The sequence below is a fragment of the Heterocephalus glaber genome, unplaced genomic scaffold, assembly GCF_053883595.1.
Source record: "Heterocephalus glaber isolate CG9 unplaced genomic scaffold, H.glaber_assembly_v1.0 deba00001104, whole genome shotgun sequence".
NCBI lineage: Eukaryota > Metazoa > Chordata > Mammalia > Rodentia > Bathyergidae > Heterocephalus > Heterocephalus glaber.
In genome coordinates this window covers 2965845-2985432 of record NW_028258193.1, presented here as the reverse complement: position 1 = coordinate 2985432, position 19588 = coordinate 2965845, and the positions used below count along the sequence as shown (strand labels likewise).

At 42.3% G+C, this 19588-nt stretch overlaps 1 protein-coding gene and 1 pseudogene across 5 annotated transcripts in view; both read left to right on the top strand.

The window, feature by feature from the left end:
- Csmd1 (CUB and Sushi multiple domains 1) overlaps positions 1-19588 on the top strand; it is a 1515607-nt gene that overhangs the window by 291984 nt on the left and 1204035 nt on the right. The gene's annotated exons all lie outside the window — the stretch shown is intronic.
- Positions 584-19588, top strand: part of LOC147828398 (nibrin pseudogene) — an 84583-nt pseudogene continuing 65578 nt past the window's right edge. Inside the window, exon 1 of the transcript XR_015450868.1 lies at positions 584-19588. This exon is cut by the window's right edge and continues 65578 nt beyond it. The product of XR_015450868.1 is annotated as a nibrin pseudogene (transcript).

The following is a 19588-nucleotide window of genomic DNA, read 5'->3' as shown; positions in this document are numbered from 1 at the left end:
AATCAAGATACATTATTTCATGATTATTGTGAAATGTGAGGCCTAGGAAAATAGCTTTGGGTGTTATCTCAACTTTCTTGGCCTCTCGCTTTTAAAGATGACCCGTGATTTTCCGCGATGATGATAATGAGCGGGTAGAGATGGAAGTGATAGGACCATTACAATCAGGGAATCACGAGCACATGTTGTTAAAATAGCGCAGTTGTTCCTATTCTTCAAAACTGCAATCACGTATCTGAATGAGCATTAACTAAGAAACCTGCAGAATATTAATTATATCTGCTGATGCTTGGAAAGTCTCAGGAGCACTGTGAACACACCACAGAAGTGCAGCCTTGCCAAAATGCTGCTGCCCCGTTCCCATCGTCCCCATGAGGTCCCCAGGGAGCCCCAGTGGGTCAGTGGTCAGAAGCAAACCAAAGTGCCACGTGGGTTGTAGCTGGGCTGGTGATGGATGCCTTGGTGAGGCTCTCGGAATCATGGGGTGGGACGCGAGTCACAGCCGCCATGTGTGCTTCAGCTCAGGCCAGCACCACACACAGACCCTGGTGGGGTGGGGCGGGGGGGACACTGGGGCGGCCACCCGGGCAGGAGTGAGGGTGACCAGCGCATGCAGCCAGCAAAGCAGAGGGAGGTGACTGCTCCATGTACACCTTCTAGGACGGTGAAATAAACCAGTAATCTTAGGTACAACTCCTCAACTTATTGTGTCAACATATGGTTTGAATTAGCAACTCATCAGCAAGCTCAGCAAATGGGGTAACTTTGAGGGTTGGTTGGTTTGTTCTCCCCTTTAATTTGGCTATTGATGGTTGATGCGGAGGACAGAGATTCTGTAATTCCAAGATGAGCTTGGGGCTAAACATGGTTCTAAATCCTTTCTTCCCCTGGGTAATTTTAATATGAAGCCTGGGTTGAGAGAAACGATGTGAATATGTTCATGTATTCACTAAACTCTTTCTTAACAGAAATATTATACTACTAGTAATACAAATGCTGAAGATAAATAATAAAGCCTTCAAGGGAGGAAGTGAGGTTTCCTCTGTAAACCCATCAGCAAATTTCCTGTGCATGAATTCGGATTGTGCCCCTCATCAGGTGGAGGTAGGCTCTGGTGAAGCCAGGAACATTGACGGTTCATTTCCATATCTTGGCCAATGTAAAAGTAGCAAAACTGTATTAACAGGAAGAGTGTAACTTTAAAGAACTGATTAATGTACACATGAGGAAAATGTTTAGCTAGGTGTAGCTGGTCTTCTCTGAGATTTTCTTTAGGGAAATGTGAATTTGGGGAAAAATGTGCAGATATTCAGTAACTGCAGACTAGGAGGACTGCAGCCACATTATTTGCAAAATGAGTCCACTTTCATCAGATAAAAGTATCATGTGGATTTGGACACTGAAACTTGGAAATAGAAATAAGATTTATAAAAGTTTAAATCTTCACCATTTGTAGAAACATTTTGGATAATACACTAATTATTAATATGGACAGAATACCAGAAAGAAATTTTGTCCTTTTAGATAAGACAATTTAGGATCATACATGAATGAAAAATTTGACTTCTCCAAATTTAAAATTCGAAAGCAAATGGAAAACAAAGAAACAATACTCATGATAGGTAGTAAAGACAGAGCTGGTTTTCTTAATTTAAAAAACTTCTAGAGCTACAAGAAAATGAAGTAAATCATTCAATTAAAAACCATATAAAATAGGAACAAAGATTGCAAATAAATGCATGAAAATATATTAAGAGCAAATTAAAACATCATAAAATGTCTCACCGTTCTGAATGGCAAAATTTAAAATTTTTTAGAACTCAAAATTTTTGAGGATATTGGACAAAGACCTATATCCTGGATATTGTGGCCATTTAGAATAGAAATTTTTCTCACATTAGCCTAATATATATTCATATTTATATTATTGTCTTAGTTACTTTCTCATTGCTAGGACAAAACACCTGACAACCTCAATTTGAAGGAGGAAAGGTTTACTTTGCACCACAGTTTGTAGACATTTGCCTGTAGTCAGCTTGTGCCAAGGCAGGCAGGCATGGCAGAGGGGCTGAGAGAGGAGAAACAGTCCATAGCAGGGCAAACAGAAAGCAGCAAGACCAAAGAGGAGAGGGAGACAGACCCTGACAGCCCACCCTCTTCCTACCAGGCTTCACTCCCAACATCACATTTAGCTATAAACGCATCAGAGGACTGATCCACTGATGAGCATCCCACACCCATGATCTAGTCACATCCTCCAAGCCCCATTTATGAGTGCATGAGGCCTCGGGGGTACATGTCAATATAAGCCATAAAAATTATTATATCTAAATATAAGTAAACCCTAGTTAAGTGTAGTATCCATAAGATACAATGTACCATTAAAGATAATGAATGGGGTATTACTTCTTGATATGAAGAAATCCCTCACATATATTTTGCATTTAAAGATAAACAATGGCAGACTGCCAAATTTCTCTCAAGGTTTTCTTCTTTTTAAATGTGGGTAATAACTCATAGTACAACACCACCCATGGAATTCCTAGTGATGCTGGATTTCAGGATGCAGAAACTGACACTGTAACACATTCTTGTGATTTTAGCTGGGCTGCAAGAATCTCCAAGAAGGCTTCTCACCAGCCCAGGGGCTCATGGGGGCTTTCTGCCAGCCCCTGTAATTTAATCAGGGAAATGTTGCTGCAGTCCTGAAATTGTAGGCTATTTTAACATTCCTGGCCAGTCAGAGGTGAGGGGGGATTGGTGTTCTCTTGTTGGGATGTGTTCTCTGTCCTTGACATGCCTGGGATCCTCTCTGTCTCCCCTCTTCCTCCTTTCCCCTCCTTTGTCTGACTTTTCTCCTGTGTCCGTCTACACTGGCACCGATCTGTCTCCACCGGGAGTGGGTCCTGGGCAGTGTCTGGGTGTTTCTGGTTGTCATGACTTAGAGGGAAGACTACTAGTTGATACAATCCAGAGATGCTAGACAGGCTTGTACACTGCACAGGACAGACACCAGGTAAGGAACCACCTGTTATAAAATGTCAAAATGCCAAGGCTGAGGCCTCTGCTGGCCACACTATGATTACCCGTGTCCTTACCGTACCTGTGTTTGTCTGGACTGTGTCCCTCCTTGGGAGTGACAGAGTGACAGAGTGATGGAGGAAGTGGAAGAAGCTAGGCTGGGTCAGGGTGGTCAGGCAGATGCTGCAGGGAAGCTTGGCCAATGCAAGAGACCGGAAGTGAGGGGGACCTGAGACCTTGTGGCCTGAGAAGTGGTCTGTCCCTAGTCTTAGGCATAATTGGATTTCACCTGGAATCATTTCTATAGTCCATTTCAAAAGGAAATGTAATATCATTATTTTGTTCTTTGTTTCTGTGAAAAGAAACAAAGTGTCAAGAAGTCAGTGAGATATCAGTCAACTTTTATTATTTTACAGGGTAATGGATCTGTAAAAACAGTGTTAAAAAAACAAAAGCGAAGATCTAGACAGGAAAATCTGCCACGACCTTTCCAATTTTTCTCTGTCTTAAAAACTCTACTGAATGCAGTTTACTAATTTGAATAAACACTTGAAGAGAAGAAATAATTTTGACGATAATAAGTTTGTTGAAAGAGCTTACCAAGAATTCCCATTAATAAGTAATAAAGACCTATCGATAGGCTTATTTGCTACCATGTCCATGCTCAGAAATGAGCTTTGTGTGGTTGACCACACCATCTTTTATGTGTATGGGTGGACATTTACGTACACCTCATATTGATCACCCTCATCGTGGGGTGTTGGCACACTCCCCGGGGATAAGACACCTTTCTTCACCTCCTTCCCCCCCCCAGCCTGATGCCCTCTTTCCTTTCTGCAAAAGGTCTATCTCTCTGTTTGCTATTCTTTTTTATTTTGCTCTTAATTTGTATTTGGTATTTAATGCTTTGTTAAGTTTAAGATTTACCTCTTTCTCTTCCTCACATTTTCAGTGTTTGGCCGATTCTATTGCTGATTTATCCTTTATCACCAACAGTAGCTGGGTGTTTACAACATAACAAACAAATGGATTTTGATTGAGTAAATGCATTAGCTATTTAGAAAATAGTTTTAAAGGGGGTGAATATTATATTCAAAAATATATTATCTATTTTACTTCACAAAATTTAAAACTAAACATGATAATTAGAATATGAAACAATTCCTTGTTTTTCCTTAATAAATTCACATCACAATTCCTTGGCATAGAAGTATAATAGATGTTGTTTCTGAATGTGCTAAGAATGGGCAAAAAGGCAAATGCCAAGCTGAATTCTCCTCTGGCTTCTGCTCTCCTTGCTGTCTTCTCAGAAGAGGAAGTACTAAGAAGGACAGAGCAGAAGCCTGCTCACCACAGCCCTGAGGGTGAGGCATTAGACAACAGCCCAGCAGGTCCTTGCTCTGGACAGCCTGGCTCACTTCCGCCCCCAGACCTGAGCACCAGCTGCCCTCCCTCTGCCCGCTGGGCACTGACCAGTGGACCTTCTGGACTCTGTGCCCAGCTCCAGTCTTGTCCATCTGCTCCTCACCACCACCTCAGGACCAGACAATTTTCTCCCTGAACCTTCCAGCCCAAATTCCCAGGCTCAGAGGTTGCTTTGATCTCACACTAAACTCTCGAATGGAAGACATAGGGTCACGACTACTGTTTGATGACTGCTTACTTCCAGACACTGTGTAACCAACATCTATTCCTTTTTCCTTTAGAAACCACTAGCATTAAAAAAAAAATTGGCTGGGTCTGAGTTTCAAGGAAATAGTTCCACCATCAGTAGGGTATATGTTCAACTTCAGTGGAGAATCAGAGAGCAAGCAGAAATAATACAGGGAATGTTTCACACTGCCAGGTCTAACCTTTCGGCCAAAAGAAGAAAATTGAGCTCAAGAAAACCTTGGCCTCCTTAAGCCTTCTAAACTGCCTCTCTATGGGAGATGCCTTCTCCATTTTTCCTGTCTCTGTGTAGGTCCTCCAAGGCATTTTTCTCTGAGCATAATATTAAATGTTATCAGTACATGATAGTTCTATTGAAAAATGTCCCAAGCTTGTCTTTGGTACAATATAGAAAGACAAATCACTATGCTCCTTACTTAGGAGGCTTTCGTACTTATGTGTCCATGCAACAGGAAGTGTTTATGTTTAAATTACATATTTCTACCAGGCAAATCTTTGATATACGTGGTATAATTTTTGTTGTTACTTTTGTAATCCAGTAGAGTTGGGCAAATCCTACCTTTGACTAGTGATGGTAGAGCTGGGAGGATTGGGATATATTTATAATTTGCACTGTGGAGTGCTGTGGAGTGCTTGTGAGTATTTACTACTATTGCATCATAAAATGTGCTCCTTAAAATCAAAGACAAAGCCCAAGTTCAGAGTACTGTCAAATGCAATGGATATTGGTCTCATAGCAATATGGAAAGGGCCACGGAATTTACTACTACATGAGAATTTTAAAGATGCAGGATGATAATGCACTCCAGGATATAGGAGAAAATGCCACTCATCTCTTCTAAGATCCATGAGTGCTGATGGATGGGTCGCTCTTTGGGGATGCGGTGTGCCCTGGGCTTTTCATCACTTTCTTCCCATGTGTGTTCTGTGGCAGCACCCAAGGACAGTTGCAGGACCAAAGGCACTGGCTCTCTGAGATGAGCTGCAGCCTGGGGCCCAGAAGGGACTTCCTGACAAAGCTTGCAGAGTCCAGGAAAGGGCCACCACAGAGCGAGATGGTGTGGCCCTCTGCAGAGGTGACCAGGGCGGCAGTGGGCAGAGGACACTGAGGCATGGTCAGCAGCAGGAGCGGTCTACCAGGCTCCACATTTCTGTCCAGTAGCCAAGCACCTTTCTCCCATTTCCAAATGGATGTGCACGTCATCATTTTGTTTATTCGTGGTCTGTTTTGACTGGGTCATCTAAGGGGTCTCAAAGGGACCCTTCTAGGACTCAAATGAGCTCTGGTTATCATTGTCAAAGTAACAAGCTAATGGAGCAAGGAATACCATCATAGTAATAAACTCATCCACCTGAACAGCTCGCTTAGGAAAGCTGCTGTTATCTAGCAAGATTCCATTTCAGTTTTCAAAAGAGCAAATCACCACACTGTACCACACCTCCTCCTGCCTGAATGACCCCGAAAGGCTAAGATGGGTATGATCGCAGCAGCTCCAAATCCCCAGTGCTCACTGTAGTGTTGCAGAGCAGACTGATAGGGAAAGGGCGGATCGGGGGGCCATAGACAGAGGCACCGTGTGGCTTCAGTTCTTCTCTGTGGAAGCAGAGCACTTGCTGCTCCACCCACAGCTGCTAGGCGGAAAAGTGGGCCTCACCAGTGTTCCACATCTGCCTATTGCCCGAAGGCAGCAGGGACACTTCAAGGTGCGAAATCTCCTTGTTTCCAAACTGCTGCCGGCCAAGGGAAATAACATCATGGTGACAGCCTCTTATGACCTCTGATCCAGAGGGATAATCAACAATTGCAGTCCCATCGGTCCCACGTGCTAGTAACTTCATGGTGATTAGAAGAAGCATTCCCAACCATCCTAGCCTCAGTGGAGCTTGGCTCTTTCCAGGGCTCAGTTACTTCTCTTTTACAGTTGAGATCTTAGACGATTCTTCCCCAAGACAGAACACTGCTCCTCAACCCCTCCTGTTTGGTGGCATGGCTGTGCCTGTGTCCTACTCACACATTGCAAGAAGTCTCTATATGGGAAGAAAGTTTAACTGTCAGTACATGTTTTGCTAAGTGTTTCTGCACAGCTGCAATTTTAGTTCCCAGCATCAGAACTCAGGCACATAAAGAGCCCAACACACATAGGATGGATTCTAGAGTTCTCTACACAGTGCTAGATAACCACTTTGAAGCTATGCTGACAAACCTTTAAATGGAAAATTTTAAGGTACAGTGAATAATTATGCACATAGATAGAAAAAGTAAAATTTGAAAAGTTGTGACATATAACCATAAGACCACGATGAGTATAAAATTTCTTATCTGCCATGAAAATTTTCTTGCAGTGCTTGTAGTCTATATTTTTATCCTTGCCCCTCCCTGCCCCAGGCCTCCATTGGTGTATTTTCTGTTGATACACATTAATTTGCATTTGTAGAACTTTCTAGAAGTCAAATCATATGTGTATTTTTAACTTTTTTCATTATGACTGACTCCTCATTGCTTTATGTAACAATAGTGCACTGCTTTTATCAAGCAGAATTCCACACAAATGTTTATGACACATTGGCTTATTTCTTGTTGATGAGAGTTAGTCATTGTTGTTTTATTGCCAGTATTTCGCTAGTAGAGATAAGTACCCATGGTCACTTGTATACATGTATTAGTACAGGCAGTTTCTTGAATTACTCTTGCACAACTATTTAGAAGTGGATTGGATGGGTCAGATGGGTAACGGTGACTTTGGAAACAGTGACCTCACCGTTTTATACTCTCATCTGTAGTGGTGATTTCTACTTGCTTCCTGTCTTTACTTGTATTTATTTTTAGTTATTGTAATGGTTGCATCTTGGAGTGTTGTCTTGTGGTTTTAATTTGTTTGTTGCTAAAGATTAATAATGTAATGTTAGTAATTTCTCATGCAACTGGTCATTCAAACATCTTCCCTTGTGAATATCTGTTAAAATCTTTCTGAAATTTTCACTAGGGTTTTTTACTTTTTTGAGTTAGGAGTCCTCTAACTATTTGGAATAAAGTTTGTTTTATGGAAATATGTGCTACAGGCATTTCTCAAAGATTTATCCATTAGTGGTATATTTTAAACAACAAATGTTTAAATTTTGACAAAGTCCAACCAGAAGGTTTTTCATTTGTGTCTCTCTTCAGGTGATAACTTATTTGATGTTTTATATTCACCTGGAATCCTGTGGCCTTCGTAAATTCAGATATGAATGGTAGTAGTTGTTTTGGAGCTTCCTTTGAATGGTTCGTTTAAACCATGTGTTACCTGCAGCGGGGCAGTTTCTCCCCTCTGTTTCACCTTCTATTTCTTTTTGGAGCTTTGTGGTCGTTTCAGGACTGTTAGCACACAGAGGGGTGGAGAGCCCCCTGCCTTCCTCCTGACCACAGTGGGAGGCATGGACTCTTCAGCACCATAAGATGTTGCAAGTTAGGGTTTCAGTGCCTTCTTCCCCAGCAGTGATGCTGGGTGCGGGGGTACCCCATGGACAGGTCTCAGCACCTAGCGGGGGCTGTCTGGCCTTCTCAGCAGGGACACTGAGCGGGACCGCAGGGTGCAGAGCACTCAGTGAAGGTCATCTTCAGAGTGTGGCTGGCAGCCCAGGAGCAGCTGAGCAGAGGAGCTCGCAGACACGAGCTGACATTTCCTTTTGACTGCTCTGAAATGCCTGAGCCCCAAGGAAAGTTCCCTCCCCTCCCTATTGACTACAGAACACTCCCTGCATGTGACTGTTAATCCTGATTTGTCATCTGCACTGGTTGAACGATGGCTAACAGATTAATAAAGCACACTCCTGTCTGGGTGGGCCATGGGAAGGGGACCCTGGGTTCTACATCTGGTTCCTGCCCCCTTCTCTCTGGCACTGTTCCCTGCTTTTGTTCCTGGCTATCTTGAGCTGAGCAGCTTTGCTCCACCAAGCCCTTCCACCATGATGTTCCTGTGGTGGGGCCAGCTGACCGTGTACTGAATCTACTGAAACCGTGAGCCGAGTTAGTGAGTGGCAGGTGTTGTGTCATGAGTGTGTGAGAAAGGATTCATACACTCCTCAACGCTTCCAGTCAGCCACTGGGCAAGGTCTTGTTTGGGTGCTCTGCCTCAGCTTTAAAGGCCATACGTTCTCCCAAGTCTTCTGTCTCTTTGTTATTCAGATTCTTTCTGTCCTTCTTTGTAGTTAGTCCTTCACTAGCTAGTTATCCTGTGTACTAAGTTCTCCTTATTGAGATGACTGAGGAGACTCTGTCTCCTGACTGGCTGGAAAGTGACAGGTTGTGGATCATAGGTTTCTTATCCAAGCCTTCAATCTGCTTGAGCAAATCCAATATGTAGTGATTTAGTTTACAATACATTCTAATTTCTCTTATGATTGTATTTTTGACCTATAAATGATTAAGAAGAATGATGTATGATTTAGTATATTGGGTTTTTTTCTGTGAGTTTATTCCTATTGTCAGTTCATTTAATTCTGTTATAGCCAGAAAATATATTTTGTATGATTTTAATTCTTTATATTTATTGAAACATGAATTTTCAGCTTGAGGTAGCTTTTCCATAGTTGAGGTATTATTAAATATAAGAAAGCATCATCAATGATCATTTACTAAGTTTTAGACTCTAGGAAGGTACTTCAATTTTCTCAAAGTCAAATTCCTCATTTCTATAGTGAGAATATGTGTATCTATTTTAGTGGTCTGTTGTACGCATATGACTTTATACATTCACATACATGATTAGAGAATATGTTTCTATAAAATAAATGTGCATTGTTTTTGCATATATACACATTTATAATCTATATTTTTGAAACAGGATAGACTTTCACACAGAAGTTTTGTTATCATATTTAACTGTATTCAGAAGTTGATTTTTTCAGACAATTCTGCATTTTGTCTAAAATTACTTCTTTCTGAATACTAAACACAATACAGAAATCTGTGGAAAAAATACATACTCCAGTAAGTAATGGTGTAATTTAGTAAATATGCAGATTAATAACCCCTCTTATTTTATTAATGATTTAATTCACCCAGATTATTATAATTTAATAAAATATGTATATACATTTTTATGAACATGTTTATAATTATGATCCATTTGCATCCATGTAGAATACTCAGTTTATAAACATGACTATATTAGTAATATTTAAATTTTGTTTGTGACTGGCACAGTATTGATATCTATGCCCTTTTCTTTGTCCTAAAATAAAGCCAATGACTCCACTTTCTGGTAAATTGACTTATTATAAGCAAAAAGACTTCTTCAATTAATCTGTGCAAAATTATATGGCTGCCTTAATTAGTAGGGCCATCCTCACTTCCTAAAAACTTCCTCCTGAAAATGAAAATAAATCATGTTATTAAATCAAGGGACAGACTCAGTATTCCCAGCGTTTTTGTAAGTATCATGTGGTGCTGCTTCACTAAGCTGTGGCCAGAAGATTGTGCACATAGGGAGCCACTGGCAAAGGGTCTGGAGCCAATCATAGAAGCCTCAGATGCTATGGGAGGCACACAGGAACTCAGTGGAGGGGGATTTCTTCCTGGGCCTTTCAGTATTCACCCCAAAGGGCTTTCTGCTTGTCATCCTCTTTGCACTCAATACCTTCCAGTCACCATCACTTGTAGGAGATCTGGAGCCATTGTTTCATGGAAAGAATGACATGTCCTGAGTCCCAGCTGGACATCAGTCTTGATCCCATAGATCTCCAACCCCTGAATTACTGATTGAAATGCCATTCATTTTAAGCACGTTAGAGAGCTTTAATTCTAGTATTTCCATGTATTCAACAGCAGTAAAATGTAATCATAATCTACAGAAACCTTGTAATACAGACGACCTTCCCTACTCCACACTCCCAACACAAAATAGGAAAATCCCTTTATTACTCATGAATAAAATTCAGAACAAAAGACTAGTGAAATCCAATGAGGGTGTTTGTCATTTAATATTTGTTTGGCATTGCTACTGGGAAGAAATGCCTGAGCAGAGAGGTAAATAGGGAAATCCTTTTTGAAATTGAATTGCATTATTTTAATCTCCTCATGGTATTACTGAAGGTAATGCTATCTCTACTAGAAATAAAATATGGATTTGTTCCTGTGGTTTATTTTGTGAAGAGTGTATTCTAGTCCACTACATCCATTCCATAAGCATTTTATGTTTTAATTGTCGGGAATCGAAACTAACACAAGACAGGAGAGCCAGCATCTTCTACACTGAACAGTGAAGTCAGAAATAAATCTGAAAAATCTCCAGAAATACACATGGGATATCCTCAAGATTCTAGACAAGTAACGGTATTAATTTCTCTCAGTTTTGAAAATGAGAGCAAGCATAAACTATATTTTAGATCTTCTGTTTTAGCCATGTTAATGCTGGATTGAAATCTAGCAAATAATTTAAGTCCTTCCCAAGGCAGTGCTTGTGGGTATAAACCTCAGACAAACAACAAAAGCCTCTCTGTTGGATTTAAGAGATGCCTATGAAGGAGAAAGAAGAAATCGGGAAATAAATGGTCACAAAGTTGATGAAAAATCTACTCTTATGTTTCTTGCCTGATTCCCACCCAGAATACACACTAAGTGCAAGGGAAATGAAAACAACACAGGAAGTAAAAGCGATATAGGATCCTTACCCACTGTTGCTCAGGCACTAAAATCATCACTGCTGATACAGTGTATCTGTCCTCCAGGACCCTGCAACTCTGACACCCACAAAAGTCTGTTTCGGGAGCAAAGCTGAGTTTGCTGACTTTTCTGCTTGTTGCTGAGTCTTAGCAGTAGCTCGGAAGGGGAGGATGGAAGGCTGCTGATGTGGCCTGGGCTTGGGATCTTTAAGAGGAGTCTTTCCAGCTGGAGGAGTTGGTCAGTCACACAAAATAGGCCTGTGGATGGCTAGAGGTCTGCTTTGTTTGCTTGCTTGTTTTCTTTGGTTTGTTTCAGTGGGACAGGAATGCTTCATTTGACATTGACAAATTGACATTCTAGGCAAACAAAAAAAAATCCAATTTAACATAGTAGTGATCTGTTACCATTGAGCTTTTTCTGAGTAGTTTATTGCAGGACAAAAAGCTGAGGAAGAGGAATTTTATCCTCTTAAGTAGGTAGTAAATTTTTTAAAAAATCACTGCATTTTTCATTTAATTAACAATTGCATTTGTATTTATTGCTTATTAGCCAGGTCCACAGCACCATCCAGACTGTGGGGCAAGGTGATGAGCAGAAGATAGGAAGGAACTTGGCCCTGTGTGATGATCACTGGCGCACAGGAGACAGGGAATGAGCTCCATGGAAGCAGGGGCAGCAGCCTGCTTCCTAATACTGACGAAGGCCTCCAGGAAGTTCAAGACTTTGGGGCCAAGCGTAACTGGGGGGCATGCAGATTCACAAAGGGGAGACCGCTGAGCCAAGGCCATGTGGCCTTTGAGGCAGTTGTAGGAGAGCTGGGTAGTAGCAGCTACACATGGGAGTGGCCAGCACCATGGCCCGAGACCTCAGTGAGCTCATTCTGCAACCAGAATCCTACTTTAAAATACAAGGGGTGTAGGAATGTTTAAATCAACATAATCACAATAAAGGACACGTTGCCATTCACTCCTCAAACATCCCCCTGGCTTCTAATACTCTTATCCCATTGTTTTGCCATGTTCTGCAGCAGTTCTAAAGTCCTCCTTCATGAGTCTTTAAGAGGTGTGATAAAAAACACAGTAGATGTTGCTGTCTAGTGCCGTCCAATAGAAGGCAGGTTCCTAAAACATATTCCTGTGCCTTCATGCACCTGATTCACCAGACCCTGGACCCTGGGACATCTGGGTCTTTCCCAAAGTCAAAATGACCTTGAAAGGTACATGTTTTGAGTTGCCTCAGGACAGTTGAGGCACTCAGGACAGTGCTGCTCTAGACACTTATGAAGGAGGACTTCCAGAACTGCTCCAGAAAGTAGCAAGAACAATGGGATAAATGTGTTCGAAGTTAGAGTATTTTGAGAAATATTAATGGTGATGAATCTTTTACTATATGTTTTAGTCAGGGTTTACCAGGGAATAGATGTAATACAGGACACATAAATTTATAGGATTACCTTATAATATTTACCCAAAAGGTCAGCAGAAGAGTGCAAGAGATCTGTCCCTGTGCTTGAGGCTCGAAGAACTCAGCTGCTCCATTGCCTTGATCGCAAGGCAATGTTTCGCACGAGTCTAGCTGAAGGCTGGAGCCCACAGCAATGTCTCATGCAAGTCCATATCAAGGATCTGCACCAAAAGGCACCTGAGCCTGCAGGTGAAGGACCTGTGCCAGCAGGCTGAATGCCCTGCACTGGAGCCAGGAAGCAACACTCAAGACAACGGCAACAAAGACCAGAGGTCCCCCAAAGAGAGCAGCCATCCCTGACCCAGCTGGGACCCGAGCTCCTCTGATGACGGGGAACTGCCAAGTTCATATCAGAAAAACCAGCTGCAACAATGCTTTTCCTGGGAAATCAGCAGCATGTGATCTTCCCCTCCGGATCTCCTTTTACGGTGTTCTGGCAACAATGCTCAGATGGGGCTTCCATGGCCAGAACCATGTGACTCGGTTCAGCTGGACGTCCCCACTGAAGCTGACCATTCATTAATCCACTACACTTTGAAAGACATTTGAAGATTCACCATATTGTTCAGTTATATCTTGTATTACTCAGGGTGGTCAGGAAAGGGAGACAGGCTGCACCATGGAGTCAGAAGCAAAGCTCAGGCAGAACCCAATGCTGATGTTCAGTTGCTCAGTGATTCTCCCGGACATTCACATGCTATGTCCCTGACAAGGCATTTGCTTTACCAAATGAGCAGGGTAATTCTCATGAGTATTCAGAAATAAGAGAGAATGGCATGGCCACCTCGTTCTTCATGCTAGTACACCATGTTGGACCCTACTCTTATGGTAGTCCACCTTCTCATTTGAATTTGAATATTTTTGTTATTTCTTTGTAAGTTTATATATTCCATCAAAAGAGAGGTGAGGAAAATCACATTTTGTTTATATTGCTATTTGTCTACTTGTATAGGAGTGTGAATAATAGCTCAAATTAATCAAAATGGCAAAATAGCAGGTGGTGATAATAAAAATAGTTCTACTTAGTTTCCATAGACATTTTTAAACGTGTTCCAAAATTTTTTTTAAAAAAACTTAGAACATTATAACCTCTCTTATTTCTAAAATAAGAAGCTTAAACTATCATCAATTAATAAAAGTTTGAAAACTTAGACAAAGTCGAATATTAAAAATCTCTCAGGTAAAACAAAATAACAATAAAGCTCCTTTGAATAAATTGACAGTTGAAAAGGGCTCTTGTAGTATTAATATCCAAGGTAAGGTTCAAATGAACTGTAATTTAAAAATAAATCAAACAGCACAAAAGAATGAACAAACTCAAAATGCTAAAAAGAATTTGTCATTCACTTTTTCCTTTGGAAAAATCATGATGGCTTTGAGGTGAGGGTGTGCTGCACCCAGGGAAAACACTAGGGATGCTCCGTGGCTTCTGGTAGGGGCTGCACACCTTCCTTCCCATGAAGTGACTGCAGGCATTGGCCACTCCTCGGTGGCCACCCACCCAGTGCACCTGTTGCTACCTCCTGACCCTGTGTCTTCTCGGTGTGGTGGCGGCAAAGCTGGGTGGGTGTGCTGCAGTGGGCTGTTTGTGTCATTGGAAGCTCTAAAGGGCTCACCACCAATGCCTTAGTGTTGCCCAAGACTATTGAGCATTAGCAGAAAAGATACGCTACTGACACTGAGTCTTTTTAAGTGTGTGTCCTCAGAATATGTGAGTGTGGAAACCAGGTTTGTATCCAGCTTAACATAATTATTTTTACTCAAAAATCACAGAGGCCTTGAGCAGTGCCAATGTTGGAATTGGAGGGTGGGCCTTGTGTCCAATTCCTGAGTGATGCTCCGCGTTCACGTGAAAGGTTGGGTGGCGTCTCAGGCTTTTCCTGCAGGAAGCTCATTCGGGAGTCTCAGGCAGCACTGGGGCTGGTCTCCCTTCACCTCAAACTTTCAGTTCTCAGAGTGCTCTTGCACAGAATGTGGGAGCTAAGAGGAAAGCAAGCCATCTGCAGAGAGGTGGCTCTGATCTTTTTAAATTAATTAATTAATATATTTATTTGTTCATTTATTTGCCAGTGCTAAGAGGCACACATTATGCAGCAACTCGGAGGCAGGACGCTCAAGGACACAAGAGCCATCTAGACTGTTGAGTTGAGGTTCTTTTACCCCAAGACCATCTTATGACTTAGCTATCTAGAGAGCATGTAGGTTTTTACAAAGTAACTTGAAAATATTTCTGACTGGATTCTTGACTTACATTTTCCAAGGGACAATATATATGCCTATGTCATGGCTGTAACATCAGCTACTCGGGAGGTTGAGGCAGTAGGGTCACAGCTTCAAGGCCAGACTGGGTAACATAGCAAGCCCTATCTCAAAAAACTACAAAGGGTTAGGGTTATATCTCAATGGTAGAGCATTTGCTTTCATGTGTGAGGTCCTGGGTTCAAGTCCCAGCACTGTAATCAGTCCATCAAGAAATATTTGGGCCATGAACACATGTGCAGGGATTGTGAACTTATCCTGTGTAGTTACGCAGGAAGCCTTCGAAGGACAGATATGTTGGAAAGAGAATGAGTCATCAGGATAGAGGTGGAGACAGTCACGAGTTAAGTGCTGATTGCTTTTCACTACAGTGGAGCTCTGTTCTACTTCTATATTCTTGGGATCATGGCATTGTGTTTTACAAAACTAAAGAAGTGGAGGGATTTGGGTGCTTGTGATGCTGTGCAAAGACGTTATCTCCAGTCGCAAGCACTGCTTGTCAAGGATTTGGGTGTTGTCTCTCTTGATTTGGGTTAAATCTGTATCCTCATGGTGGGAAAACCTAAAGCATGTTGGCTAATTTTAGACAGGAGTCAGAAATCCCTGAGCTGTGAAGTCCCCTCCCATTCCTGAGGTCTTTCCGTGAGATCCATGAGGGGTTCTCCCCCAGTTCGTCCATAGGAAGACTCCCCAGCAGTGACTCCGCAGTGTGTGTGCGTGCGTGTGTGTGTGAGTGTGCACACACACACATATTTATTTTTGTTTTTCTCTTTGCTATGAGAGGCCAAGTGTGGTAATAGATTTGAAATAGGTAATTGCTTTTTCCTTTCATTGTGCGCCATTTATTTTATGTCATGGAGTTATGGAAGCACTAATAGATTACATGGGTTCATGGATCTGAGACAAATAGGAAATCTTTCTCATCTGAAAATAACTGTGAAGTCATTAGAGTCCACAATTCTAATTTTCAGGTTAAATTACTTTGTGCTACAAGTGTGGTTGTTTTTCAGATAAATCACAGAAATTAGTAACATATTAAAAAATTATCTGAGATTGGCAAATACTTTTCACTTCAAAGAAAACACTTCATAGCTTTAGATTTCCTTATAAGAGTAAACTTTTAAAAAATCTGGATACTTGCTTATCATTTAGGAAGATTTACACAGTTTACATTATATAGATATATTTAAAAATATTCTTTGCGGAGAGTGACTTTAATCTTTGCAACCGAGTTGAGTATTCTGAGAAAAGTATTGGCTCCATGGCCTAGATATCTGTGTGTGCGTGTGTGCACGCACACGGATGTGCAGTTATGTCCACCTGGTAGCTTCTGTATTCCAGACACTCTTGCATTTGTTGTCCTCTACAGTATCTTAACCTTAAGGATAGGAAACAGGATTAGAGGTTGCATAATCCGCTGAGGCACAGATAGAAAGTAAATGCCAGTGGATAACGGAGGTCCTGCCTGCTCTGAGTTTAATGTCAAGTCCCTTTCGGCCAAATCAGCCTTGCCTAACCAGCCAGGGTGGGTGGGGAGGGTATGAGCACCACCTCTGTCCACTGAAGGATTTCCTGCTGCAGTCTGTGTCCAGTGAAAGCCACAGTGAAGACCTAAGTGTCTCTGCTCCACACCCTAAATATGAAGAGCCTTTCTGGCCCAGTGCCCTTTTATTCCCCAAACAATCTGTATCATATGTAAGCAAATTTTCTTATTTTATTTTATCGAATCTCACATGTTCATGGTTCTTATCACCTCTGTTAATTCTTGCATTGCTTTGTAAACTTTCAAAGGTGGGCTCTATCCATTATTAATTACACCAATTTTGCATGCAATCCTACCAGCATTCTTCTTTTCCTTGTCTTACATGAGACCTTGTGTCAATTAAGATCTGCAATGTAGAATAAATACTTTCTACTGCTAAATTATAAGCACAGGAGCAGGTCAGGAAAGAGGTCTGCACCTCACACTCATTTGCTATGTAAGAATCAGTCTCCATGTTGTGCTGACATCAGCAGTGAGAGAGAAGGCCAGTGAAGAAACAAAACTGGTATTCACTCTTCTACTTGTGCGTGGTTCTCTAAGCCATCAGAAAACACCGTTCCTTACCTCAGTTCACTCAGGACCGTCGGGCAAGCCGTGCTGAGAGGGCTGAGTGAAGAGGCGGTGGAAAGGTGCACCACAGGTGAGCCGTCCTGGAGCAGGACGACCTCGCGCACAGGCGGACCTGGCGCACAGCTGCGTGCCGCGTGCCGTGTGCCCCGCTCCGGCTCAGGCTGCTGCCGTGTGTCCAGGCAAGGCAGAGAGCAGGCTGACCTGGTTCTGGGCAGCAACCCCAGGTCCACATTTCAGGCTTAATAGGGCTGACTCTGGCCCCCGAGTGTCTGCTTAGGCATCTTTGTGTGTGGGCGTGTGAGGGAGCATGCTCAACCCGCCAGCCTGCCTCGTCCACAGTGGACGGCACCCTGGAAACCCGGGCTGCTCATCTGCTGCATTCTCTGGGTCATTTGAGGATGGTTTTCACAAATCCCACAGCGCCTTTTTCTTTGCACACACCAAACATTATTTAAATGAAGTGGATCATACTTGTTCTGTTATGGAGAGCAGTGACTCTCCATTTAGAATTGTGTGTGTGCGTGCGTGCACAGGCGTGCACGTGGGTCTCCTGCTGTCTTGCAGGGAGCAACACACACAGTCCCCATCTGGTGCACAACAAGATTAGGTCACATGAGAGTGTGCTCTTCTCGCACAACACTAGAAATGTGAGGGCGACCTGATGTTACTGGGTCACACTTGGACGGGTAGCTGCCTCCTTATTCACTAGGTCTCACCATCAATTATTCACACAATTTATATATAAAATTTCCTCCCACTACATTAAGGAAACCACATGTTCTAGTGTTCTCTGATTCAGTCAGATTGAAGCCAACTATACTGCTGTAAGTGCACACACACACACACACACGCATGCACACCAGGCCCGGTATCCTATGAGCAGGATGGCAGGTGTGGCTTGGGGCAGTGGTGGGGTGGCCCAGGACTGCTCCTGCAGGCCAGCTCTGAGAGAGCTTTCTCTGCTCCTCCCAGCTCCCAGATTGCATTGCTAGGCATGAACCCATTCGTTTTTTCTTCGTGTCCTCAGTGTAGACAAAGCTGTGCAGGTGACCACAATGGGCAGACGAGGGGTGATCGCCCAGATCTCCTGTGCCTCGGTGTCCAAGGCACCATGCCTGCAGGTTGGAGTGGCCACCCTGTTCCCAGCATCACGGGAATCCCAGACCAGAGTACACCACACTTCCTTCCTGCCCTCTTCCTCTACTTCCTCCCATGAGTTAGTGAGAAAACCTACTCTCTTCATCCAGACCAAGTTATTAACATTTTGCTCTTTTAGAACTGAGCAGGTAGCTCCCTGTCACAGGCCCAGGTTGAGGAAAACCATATAGACTTCTGACTGGTGCTGAGTGTGTTGTTGGAAGGAAAATCTGTGCCATTTTAGTCGACGATGATCAACCCATCAGTCAAAATCACGTTCTGTTAACTGTTAACTTTTCTGTAACTTGCAGCAAATGGGTGAAATTCCTACTTTAACAATAAAAGATAATTCTAAGTATGGTATATTTGTTAGTGAGGAAAAAATGCAGAATGGACTTTCTCAAACTTTGAAGGTAGAGAATAGAGTTACCTTTGGAGTGTTTGAAAGTAAATTCAGAGTAGAATATGAGTCTTTGGTTGTGTGCTCCTCTTATTTAGATGTCTCTGGGAAAACTGCTTTAAATCAAGCTATATTGCAACTCGGAGGACTTACAGTAAACAACTGGACAGAAGAATGTACTCACCATGTTATGGAATCAGTTAAAGTTACCATTAAAACAATGTGTGCACTCCTTTGTGAACATCTGATTGTTAAGCCAGAATATTTTTCTGAATTTGTTAAAGCAGTTCAGTCCAGGAAACAGCCTCCACAAATTGAAAGTTTTTACCCACCTGTTGGTGAACCAGCCATTGGAAGTAAAAATATCAATCTGTCAGGATGACAGGAAAGAAAACAAATCTGCAAAGGGGAAACATTTGTATTTTTAAATGCCAAACAGCATAAGAAATTTAGTTCAGCAGTTTTTCTGGGAAGTAGAGAAGCTAGGTTGATAACCGAAGAAAATGAAGAAGAAGGTAGTTTTTTTTTCAGCTCCTGGAACTTGTGCTCTTGACATAGCAATAACAAATACACAGATCTGAATTCCTGACTCCCAGAAAAAATGGATTCACTCAATTATGGATGTACTCCAAAGGCAGGGTCTTAGACCTATTCCTGAAGCAGAAATTGGATTGGCAGTTATTTTCATGACTACGGAGAATTATTGTGAACTTCAGGGCCAGCCCAGCACAGGATTAAAGACAAAGTCTCGAGGGCCAAGCCTTTCACAAGACTTGTCAGTCAGTGAAAAACTCATGTCAAGTGCTCCTGAGAACACTGCAACATATGTAGCTGACACAGAATCAGACCAGGCACATACATGTATGTATTTGTCTGAAAA